Raw genomic sequence first — 8920 nt, 5'->3', positions numbered from 1 at the left:
TGGGTACTGTCCCCGGGGGGTTGGGCCTATCAGAACACTATGTGCCTGAGTCAAATGTTGGGGTGACCTGTGGACAGAGACCCCGAGAGACTGGGTGGAGGCCATCAGTAGGGACAGTCCTTTCCTCCCCCTCCCCCCCATCCACCCACATACACAGACTCACTGTGCCCAGGAGTTAAATTACTGCCTGATCTTATCCCTGACTTGTGCTAAACTATGTCCAATAAAATTCTTTTAAGTCCTTTTAAGGAATTCCCTCTTTGCAGTTCCTCCCTCCCTTTAGAGCCTTCCAGATTTTCAGCTCTTCTCTTCATATCTTCATTTCCCTCCTGAGAAGCATTCCTTCCCAAGCTGTTGTGTGGAAAGGCACGTTGACGATGCCAGCGAAGGTTTTCTGGAAAGATGAACCATCGATGCTTGCTGAGCACCTACTAGGTGCCAGGCAGGTTGCTGGGCGGTTTGTAGGCGTCAGAGGCACAAAATGGATTCTGGCTCTGGCTCAAAGAACTGTTTTCTTTGGCTGGGCTGGATTAATTTTTTAAAAAATTGTGAATTAGTTGCCAACCTTTAAAAATTGGGAGATTTCACATGACATTTTTTCTTTTGAAACACGGAGAGGTCTGGCTGATATCCCTTAAGTGAGTGGCATGCTGCTGCTGGGCTGGGGACACCCCTTCGCCTCAGCCCCTCAGCCCACATCATGTCATTCGCACGCCCACCGGGCCGCAGAAACGTGAGCTGGCGGATGGTCTAGGAACGCACAGTCAATGACGGAGCTGGATCTGAATCCAGGCCCATCAGATCTAAAAGCCCAAGCCTGTCAGGGGCAGAAAGCTGCTATTAGTATGGGGGCAGGAGAAGGATGTGGCCTCACTGGCCCCAAAGAAATACCTTAAAAGGGCGTTACTGTCAGGGGTTTAAGCATATGGTTTCCTTCCCATTCATAACCAACTGTCAGTAAGTCATAAAGCTCCAGGTTGTTTTTCCATGACAGGAAGGGTTATCCAGAGCTGTCCAAACTTTTTTTTTTTTTAATCCATCCTCCCCCTTGAGATGAGAGGGCTTTGATTTGCAAGACAACTGGCGACAGTAAGGAGAGGAGTCTGGAGAGGGGGTGACGGATGGGATTTTCTCCCTTGGCTCTCCTGGCAGGGGATGTACCTGGGTGTCTGAGGGGTACGCACCCCATGGGAAGAGTGCTGTTCTGGGAGTGGGGGCAGGGCGGGGATGGAGGGCCTTCCCGGCCACCTCTGCCACCTCCTGTCACTCTGCCCCAGGCACTCTGCCTTTGTGTGCCTTGGACACCCTGAGCAAACTCTGTCCTTGTGCCTGGAGCGACCTGCCCCCAGGTTTCCATGTCACCAGTTCGCCCTGGTCTCAGTTGTCCCCTTGGGACCACGGGCCCGGAGAGGGTGAGGTTGAGCAGTGCAAGGGCGCAGCTGTATTCAAGTCTTTATTTTTAAAGTTGGTATTTTGTTCATCAGGGGTTTATTTTGCACTACATGTTGATTTTTTAAAACAATATTATATCAAGATATTATTTGATTGTTGAACATTTTTAGCGCCTCCTTAAATTCTGCACCCTAAGTGAGTGCCTCCCAGCTCGGCTCCTAGTCTGGGGTGCTCCGGACTGGCGGGCAGGGGAGCCGGGTTCTGGTTCAGGTTGTGCTGCTAGACGAGGCGTGTGAAAGGACACAAGTCCCCTCTGTGGCGCCCTGAGCCTCTCGGCTGTACCATCTCTCCAGGGAAGAGGTTGTACCTGAGTCTAGTTCCGGAACCATCCAGGACACCCAGTAGAGCTCTGACGGACTGTGCATCATCTGTCTTTCCTGGGAGCTTTGTAACAGTTTTAGTCCTCGCTGACCCCGGTCGTTATGGGTTGCCACTGTCCTTTTGTGGGTACCCCAAGTGAGGTGTTCGTCTGTGCACACACCAAATCTTTATGGCTGCTGTGAGCAATGAGCATTGATTTTCTTGCTCATGTTCCCTGTCCTGGGGAAATCTTCTGTTTTGGAGCTGTGATCATACACCCTATTCTTTGATGTCTTACTTTTTGTTCTTTGGTTTCATTCATTGGATCATGTGACTCACCTTCATTAAGAACCTTCCATAAGCCAAGCACTGAGCAAACACTTGGGATATAAAAGACACATTTCCAGCCCTAGAAGAGCTTACATTCTAGTGAGGGAGACCGCACATAAGCAGATCCTTGTGCTGCGAGCAGTCTGCATGAGGTAGAGGACTTCCCGCCCAGTTAGGGCCACACCGAGAGAACTGTGCACTGTCCTTTCTGCTGGGAGGACCTTGCGTCCTCGGTGCTATCTCCAAATGTCATCAGCCCAGAGCCACGTATGTTCGCCTTCCTAATAGAATCTCCTCGAGGCAGTGCTGAAAGGTTTACATTTTGTCCACACTTGAATGGACAGAGCTCTGAGCCAGAGCTTCCAGTTCCTTCTAACTCCCCTCTTCCTCCATTCCTCCTCTGGACTGTGGTTTGTTCCTTAGTTTTTCCTAGTCCTCAGGTTCCTCAAACCCTGTCTCAAAGCCCACCTCCTTCTTTGGCTTTCCTTCACCGCCCCAGCCCTCAGGGGACTCTCCCTCGCTCTTGTCCAAAGCCTTTATCAATGAATAGGTTAGAGTTCCTTGCTGCTTTAGTGCCTGCAGCGTGTTCTGGTTTCTGTAGGGAGAGGTCACTTGTCTGCTAGTCAGGAACAGCTGGGAGGGCTCTGTCCCCTCAGCTCCCAGGATTCAAACAGATGCACCTTGCTAGGACTTCCATGTTTTAGAAATAATGAATTATGTGCCAATATTTATAAATCAGTAGATCTCACATAAAAATCTGGATTTCTGGCATCCTTTGAAAACGTAGAAGATGTGCCAACTCTGAACCTTATTTTCCTCCCTGGCAAAAATTGGCTAGAGCTGGTAGCAACTTTTCCTTTAGAGGGAGCTTGGGTTCTCTGGTGTGCCACAGTCCCCACTACTCCTTAATGTCTAAAAGGGGGCTCCTTTTACTCATCCAGTTTACCGTCATGGCCCCCATAGGCATTTGAGATTTTAACCCCTGCTTTCAGCTTTTTTTCTTTAAAAGGAGAGACAGGTCATCAGAGCACTCTGTCCTGGCAGATGTTTAGCAAGGCTTAGAGGGAGTCTGGCCATGATTGCTGAAGATTTGCTGGGGAGGGGGGAGGAGAACGTCAGGAAGCTGCTCGCTATGAATCCTGTCCATAGATTCTTAGGATCAGTGAAGTCACATGGGTGTTTGAACTTGGCTGGTGCTATTTGCCTTATCTGAACATGTAGAGATATATTTAGTGTGAATATAAAACAATGGAGAGCCTACCGTTCTCAGATTTCTACATATATTTCTCACCGTCTGCGGGCAGTACTATTTTCCCCCATCTGAGAGCAAGGGAGTGGAGACCCAGGTCGGGAACTCGCTCGGGATCACGCAGCCAGGAAACGCGAAGCTGGGATCGCAGCACAGCCAGAATGACCCAGGAATCTCAATTTTGGCCGGACTGGAGGCGCCGGTAGATGATGGGTTCATTATCGTTGTTTTCTCTCGCTGGAGTTGTTGCCTCATTTTCTGGGGATGTAGCCCATCTCCTTCCTGGTTCTTTCCTTGGCACAGGGTTGAAGTGAGCTGGCCCGCAGGTCTGTTAGCTCCAAAGACACGCAGGGGGAAGAGGTTTCAGAAGCAAGGGGAGCATGGGGTGGGGGGAGGCAAGGAAGCAGTGGTCTCACACCAGCCATGGCCAGGTGCCCTTAGCCCGCGCCTGGATCCCGGAAGCACAGGACCCACCAGCCAGCCTGTGGGCATGAGCTCATTGCCCGTGTCCCTGCGTCTGAGGTCAGCGCCCCGTTGAGCATCCATCTTGCTGCAGTGGAAGATTTTAGTACCCTTGTTGTTACTTTGCATTGCTTCTGGGCTGCATTCCCTCTTATTTCATTTTCATCTGAAATCCTGAGCTCACCCTCCTCGGCAGCTGACGGGACCATTTATCTCCAAGGCTGCAGCCAGTCGGAGGGCTGCTGACAGCTAAACGGAGCGCTCTGGGTTTTTGCCACCTTGTTTTGTTCCTGCAGACAGGGATGGGAGACAGGAGAACATCTTCATTTTGGAGCAGCAAAGCTGCCAGAGCTTTCGAGTCTCAGCTCTAACCCCTCCACCCCAGAGGGCACTGCCTTGGTGGACTCTGTCCCCCCATCTTCTGCCCTTGGGGACTCAAATCCTTAAGAGAGTGTGGCCTGTGCTTTGCAAGTATCCTGTCAAACGCTCCTGGATCGTCATAGTTGGAACGGCTCCTAGAGATGTTGTTGTTAGACCTTTTCTGAGGATTCAGATAATCAAACGAGGCTCAGAGAGGGTGAGAGACTTGGGGGGTTTGCACAGCAAATGAGTGGCAGAGCACCACTGGCAGCTCCGGCCCTAGCCCTTTTGCCTTGTCCCAGCCTGCCCCTTGAGGATCTCAGAAGGCCAAGACTCAAGGGCCCCCCTCCCTAGGCACCAGCCACCTGGCATGCTCTTCTGCCAGCTCTCTGAGCAGATGCTCCTTCTCCCCGACAGTTCTCATCTCAGAAGTTTCCTCCTCAGAGAGGCTGCCCCCGACACCCCCCCAACCCCACCCTCTACCGCATTCTCTCACATCCTCCATTTCTTGTCGACTCAGAGCTCTGATTAGCACCTGAAATGATCCCCTATCAGGGGCGAGCTTGCATTTTTATGATCTCTCCCATCAGAACACAAGCTCCATGGGGGCAGGACTGCTGGCCGGCTTATTTTTTCTTAGATAGATCTTATTTATGTATTTGAAAGAGAGAGAGAGAAAGAGCATGTGCGAGCACATGAGCAGGGGGAGGAGCAGAGGGAGAGGGAGAAGCAGACTCCCTGCTGAGCACGGAGCCTGATGCGGGGCTCGATCCCAGGACCCTGAGATCATGACCTGAGCCGAGGGCAGACGCTTAACTGACTGACCCATCCAGGCGCTCCGTGCAGGCTGTCTTACTCCCTGTTCTTTCTCAAGCACCTGGCACACGAGAGGGCTCCATAACCATGTGTGGGATGCAGGAATAAACCGAGCTAGGGGGATTTTGGGGACTCCAAATGGCCCTGTTTTTAAACAAGGAAACAGTTTTCAGTAAGCAATGAAGATCGAAACATCCACAGAAACCCCTTCATTTGCTTTAGGAAAGGTCTTAATGTGTGGAAACAAAGTCCGCTCCTAAAAACGCTTCAGAGCCAGGGGTTGGTGGCTCTGACACCATTTGCTAAGCACTGGGGCCATGGCGTGCGCTGTGCAAGTGCTGGCCCCGCACCGACCGGGAGAGCCGGGCTTCACCAGGAGTCTTCTCAAACTGGCTTAAACACAAAAGAGACTCCATCGGGTCACGTGGTTAGAAAGTCTAGGGGTTGGTCTGCTTGAGCCCAAAGCCCACACTCTTCCAAAACCACTTAACAAATTACTATATACTTGATATACCGTGAAACGCGCCGATCTTAAGTGTATGGTTTGACCAGTTTTGACAAATGCGGGCACCTGTGTAATAACACACACCTGTCAAGGAATAGAACCTCTCCATTACCCCAGAAAGTTCCTTCAAGTTGCCGGCTTCCAGGCAAACCCTCCTTCCCCAGCCCTGCCGTCCCAGGGGCAAACACTCTCCCAAGTTCTTTCACCATAGATTAGCTTTGTGTCTTCTGGGATGTCATGGGAATGGCGCCCTACAGAGTGGACCCTCTCGCATCTGCCTGCCTCTGCGCAGGATCGAGTTTGGTGTTCAGCGTCCATGTTGTTGCAAGTGTCAGCGGTTCACCCCCTACTACTCCACACCGGGCAGTGTTCCCTTGTACTGACACACCACATGTTGTTTTTCTGTTCCACTGTTGACGGGCACTTGGGTTGTTCCAGGTACCGGCTTCCTGAATAAAGCTGCTGTGAACATTCATGGGGGAGACTTTTTGTGGACATGTGGATGCATTTTTAAAAAAATTCCTAGGAGAGAACTTGCCGAATGTAGGTGAGAAAAATCCCGTGTCCTCAATAGTGACGATAGACCACCTCCCTGTGCTGGGGGCTTCTGTCTGTAGGTCTGACTGAAGCCTGGTTGTGAGCTGGGTGAGGGCCCAGACCGTTGTCATTCGAAGTACTGTATTTAATAGCTGGGCCCTACCCAGCATCGATGAGTGGGTGGAGGGCTGAACCTGTTTTGGTCGGATAGCTGGTTGGAGACAATTCTCCATGGGTGTCTTGCATTTCTGCATATCTCGCAAGCAGAGGCACTAACTGCCTTCCTTCCAGACTATAGTTTAGAGGTCGTTTGTGTAGTGAATAGCCTTGGAAGATAGAGATAGTATCTTTCTCTAGAGCAGAAGGTAGGCATGTTTACTGTCCGTTATAAAAGATTTGGGTTTCTAAATATCACTCAGACTGGAAAAAGGAGGGAATTCTGACACGGGCTACAACATGCATGACCTTGAGGGCATGATGCCAAGTGAAACAAGCCAGTCACAACAAGGACAGAGACTGTAGGATTCCACTTAGAGGAGGTCTTTAGAGTAGTTGAACTCAGAGAGACAGAAAGTAGAGTGAGAGTTGCCAGAGGCTGGGGGAAGGGCAAATGCGGAGCTGTCGTTTAATGGGTATGGAGCTTCAGTTTTGCAAGAAGGAAAAGCTCTGGCGATGAGTAGTATATTTAATGCTACTGAACTGTACACTTAGAAACGGTTAAGATAGGGATGCCTGGGTGGGGCAGTTGGTCCAGCATCCGGCTCTTGGTTTCAGCTCAGGTCATGAGCTCAGGGTCCTGAGATTAAGCCTTGCATTGGCCTTTGTGCTCAGCATGGAGTCTACTTGAAACTCTCTCCCCCTCTTGCTCTGCCCCTCCCCCCTGCTCCTGCTCTCTCTCTAAAATAAATAAATAAATTTAAAAAAGAAATAGCTAAGATAGTAAATTTTACGTTATGTGTATTTAACACACACACACACACACACACACACACACACACACACACACATACACTTTGGGTTTCCTAAGCTCAGAGTTCCTATCCTGTCCTATCCTGTAAGGCGACTTATTGCATGTCTTTGCACTGTCGTGTGGGAACTGGACCTTGGGGAGCGGGAGCAGGGAAATGCTGATACTCTGGTTACTGCTGTGCTCTCGGTAATAAACTGTCCCTCGTCTCTGACCCAGAGGTCTTGTGTCTTCTGCCAGCATCCATAAAGCTACGGCAGGCTAACTCGCTAGCTGCAAGGAGGGTCGATCTCAGACCTTTCCTAGTTCTTGATAATAGCAATCTCTGTTGTTTTCCTTTGCAGTGCTTTTTACAACTATAGTCAAATACGTATCTTTAAGTATCTTTAAGTACTTGTCTGCCTCACTCAACTCTACGCTCGCTTCTTCAGAGCTTTATTCCCAGGGTCTCACAGAGTGCCCTTGGCACATAAGCAGTGCTCAATAAATATTTGTAGAACGAATGACTGGATGGCTCGGTAAACGAATGCTTGTAGCCTTGATCCCATTGTCTCTTCTTCAAGAAGAGCACTTCTGGAAGAGATGGCCTGGCTTACTCTCCCAGCTCTTTGGAGGCAGGCTCCTGGGGGAGCCATCTCTGCTTTGTGCCAGGCTGGCTCTCAACTTCTTCCCCACCTCCAGCCCCTCCCCGCAGCTCCCACTGCACCAAGACTACCGAGGGCACTGGAAGGGGAGGAAAGTCCCACTGTTCTCCATCTGCCAGCTGTTGGCTTGTGGTGGTTACGTATCACCCTCTCCACTTTCCTGGAGAGGAAACAGAGGCTCAAGGAGGTAAAGGTCTCATGTAACCCTTGCCCTGGGCTTGGGCATTCACTATCCAGGCTCAGATGGGTCCAGGGGCTGGGACTTTTGTTCCCATAGACTACCGGCAGACTTCCGGCCATCACGGGGGCTGCATGGGAGTGGAGTGTAGACGTATCTTGGACTGTTGACAAGAAGGCTGACCCACAGCAGTTCAGGTAGCTCTCCACAGGACCGTTGGGGGCCTCGGAGCAACTGCCAGGGGGGGGCCTTGCCTGGCTCTGCGTAGCTCAGGAGATTACTTCACTGGCAGGGGGTGGTGTGTGGGGGCAGACTTGTCTTCCCAGGCTCTCTCTCTCTCTCTCTCTCTCTCTTTTTTAAAGATTTTATTTATTTATTTGACAGAGATAGAGACAGCCAGCGAGAGAGGGAACACAAGCAGGGGGAGTGGGAGAGGAAGAAGCAGGCTCCTAGCGGAGGAGCCTGATGTGGGGCTCGATCCCATAATGCCGGGATCACGCCCTGAGCCGAAGGCAGACGCTTAATGACTGTGCCACCCAGGCGCCCCTTCCCAGGCTCTCTTGATGCTGACTGGAATCCTATTCTTGCTCCCTCTAGGTCCGCTCCCCTCAGACTCCCAGGCTAGTCGAATCTCCTCCAGCCACCCCAGGATGGCAGTCTCTGGTAATTTCTTTGTTCTCTTTTCATAACATTATTATGGCATACACTTTATGCCTTGTTCCCCTTGGGGCCTCCCATTTATTTTCAAGAGCTTCCTTTTGAAGTAAGAAAAAAAAAACCAAAGGAAACTTATCAATTTCTCCTTTCTGCGGAAATAGCTTCTATTCTCTTCCACACAATGTGGGTCCCTCTGACTTATGGGGGCAGAGTCTCCATGGGAAGGACGGGCAGAGAAGGCAACAAAAATGTAAATACTCTTATTTAAGATAGGACTCTGCGGTGTTCAGGAATTGTGGGATGGGTTTGGGGCTGAATTAGGGCTTCCAGGTGACATCCCTGGTCAAGTCTGTGTGTATTTATTAAGCACCTACTGTGTGCCAAATGCTTTGTTGATTCATGGACCTCGAGTGCTTAAAAGATATACTTTCTTCTCAGTGGTAAAGCCGTGGTTGTTGCATTT

The sequence above is a fragment of the Ursus arctos genome, unplaced genomic scaffold (genome assembly GCF_023065955.2).
Source record: "Ursus arctos isolate Adak ecotype North America unplaced genomic scaffold, UrsArc2.0 scaffold_16, whole genome shotgun sequence".
NCBI lineage: Eukaryota > Metazoa > Chordata > Mammalia > Carnivora > Ursidae > Ursus > Ursus arctos.
Note: the sequence above shows the minus strand (reverse complement) of the source record.